Below are 2,609 nucleotides of genomic sequence, written 5' to 3' on the forward strand. Positions count from 1 at the left end.
TGGTTGTAAGCTTCAAAGTTTATAAGACTAAAATTCGGGAGTTGATTGTTGTGATTGAATAGTGCACATAGTCCACTCTATATTTTTCTCAAAAACTAATACTGATATAAATAACTTACCTTTATGGTTTGTTTCGCCTCTTCTCTCCTTCATCAGATGGGCAATAGATATGAGTAAGTGAAATAAATGCTAAAGGCAATTATTAAATTAACTGTTGGTTGTAAAATTCTGTAAAAGTTAAGTAATCAATAATCTAACCCTTCCATAAATAGTCTACAATATATCTTTTATGAGATATAATTAGGTAACTTTGCCTAAATTCCCATGCAGGTATTTTGCAAGGAATTATGGCATCCTTGTTATCAGGATGTCGAAAAATACAGCATCTTTCTTTTTTTTTTAGATATAAAGCCAGAAACATTATAGGTAACGATATGAATGCCTTTCTTTTGTGCCAAATTTCATTGATATAGTAAATTATAAGAAGTGAAAAGTAAAACTTACAAAACACACTGATCAAGAAAGAAAACTTCAGGAATAAGTCCAATGTTTTAGATTTTAAGTTTTTATCACACATTTCATTACAATGGGTACCACGTGTAATTCTGTCTTCTTTATTTTTAGATATTAACCAGGATTTGTAAATTGTTTGGTGTTTCGTGTTTTTGCTGGTCATCGCAAGCGAAGTTTACTTTACTTTCTTTTATGATAAAGCGAGTTGGGCGACATCTCTTGGTGTGTTCATCATTACATGGATGAACATGTCTTGATAAAACTATTGTATGATTTTGCATATGAGGATTAGACACGAACATTTTATGTGAAATTGTATTTATTGTAAACCAGGTGTTCGTTTAAAGGTTAGATAACGTATTACCAAAGTTTTGTGTTATGGATTTATCTCTTATTTCTTTAAACCTATGAGTGAAAGCAAAGATTTGTTTGTTTTGTTTTTGGAATTGCGCGCAAAGTTACACGAGGGCTATCTGCGCTAGCCGTTCCTAATTTAGCAGTTTAAGACTAGAGGAAAGGCAGCTAGTCATCACCACCCACCACCAACTCTTGGGCTACTCTTTTGCCAAAGAATAGTTGCATTGACCGCCACATTATAACCCTCCACGACTGAAAGGGCGAGCTTGTTTGGTGTGACGGGTATTCGAATCCGCGACCCTCAGATTACAAGTCGAACGCCTTAACCCACCTGACCATGTCGGGCCGAAAGCAAAGGAGAATATGTTATAGTGTTGCAACCACACTTTAAGCGTCTAATAATGCAAAAATTGAAAAGGTTAATAGCTTTTACCGTAAAGATGCACTTCATTAGTGATTATATAACAAGTGTATTGTAATGTACATTAGTTGTTTTCAGTAGGTATTATTAATATAGATTTTGCGTAGCATACCGATCCCTCTGTTGTGAATTTATTAATAAAAGAAGTTATGTCTGATTGTTGGATGCCCAGTTCGTTTTAACAGGTCTTTTTTCTGTTCCACTAGAATGAGAACTAAGTGAAAAAATACGTTTTAGTTTGACTTCTTGGTTTATTTTGCAAGAAAATTGAAATAAGAGTTTCTGTTGTGCTAAAATAGGCTTTTAGCAGCAAATATATATATAGAAATAACGTTTTTTACAGTTTAATAATATGAAGATAGCGAGTTCGAATTCCCGTCACATCAAACATGCTCGCCCTTTCAGCTATGGGAGTGTTATAATGTGACGGTAAATCCCATTATTCGTTGATAAAAGAGTAGCCCAAGAGTTGGCGGTGGGTGGTGATGACTAGCTGCCTTCCCTCTAGTCTTACACTGCTAAATTAGGGACGGATAGCACAGATAGCCCTCCAGTAGCTTTGTGCGAAATTTCAAAACAAACAAACAAACAAACTTAGTGTAGGAATATAGAGGGCGTACTTAGATATTTGATTATATTTATATTGTTCCTTTATATTGGTTTATTTTGGGCTTGAATTGTTTTATAAGTGAGGCTTCTTTAATTTTGATAACTGCCACGACTTCTATACTAGAGAAACAAGTAGAAAAATGGAAACCAGATTCAAAGAACACAAAAAGTCACCTTCACACGTTTCCGTACACTGCAAATCAAATAAACATAACATAACCATAGAAAACACCCAAATACTAAATAAAGAAACAAACGCAAAATTAAAGAAGCCTTACTTAATGAATAAACCAATACAAAGGAACACCTTTATACTTATATTAATAAATATAATCAAACATCTGAGCACGCCCTTTACATTCCTACACTTAGTTACACAACCCCCTTCAAACATGTTGTCAGCTATCGGTCAGTTATCTCTTTCTTTCTTTGTGAACCTGACGATGACCGAAGAAGGTCGAAACGTTGTTCGCTCCTCTACATAAACATTTTTTTCAATCCAAACCAGCCGTTTTTACATATATAATCACTGTTATATTTTCGAAGCGGAAGATTGAAATCAATTTACTTGAGAAACTAATACCAGTATATCGTTCCTTGTGTTTGTTTCAATAAATTTCAAATTAACTTATTTACTTATCTAGTCCTGCGCTGGTACAGCGGTCAGTCTTCGGGTTTACAACGCTAAAATTAGGGGGTGCGATTCCTC

This window comes from Tachypleus tridentatus, chromosome 8, assembly GCF_004210375.1.
Source record: "Tachypleus tridentatus isolate NWPU-2018 chromosome 8, ASM421037v1, whole genome shotgun sequence".
NCBI classification, from domain to species: Eukaryota; Metazoa; Arthropoda; class Merostomata; order Xiphosura; family Limulidae; genus Tachypleus; species Tachypleus tridentatus.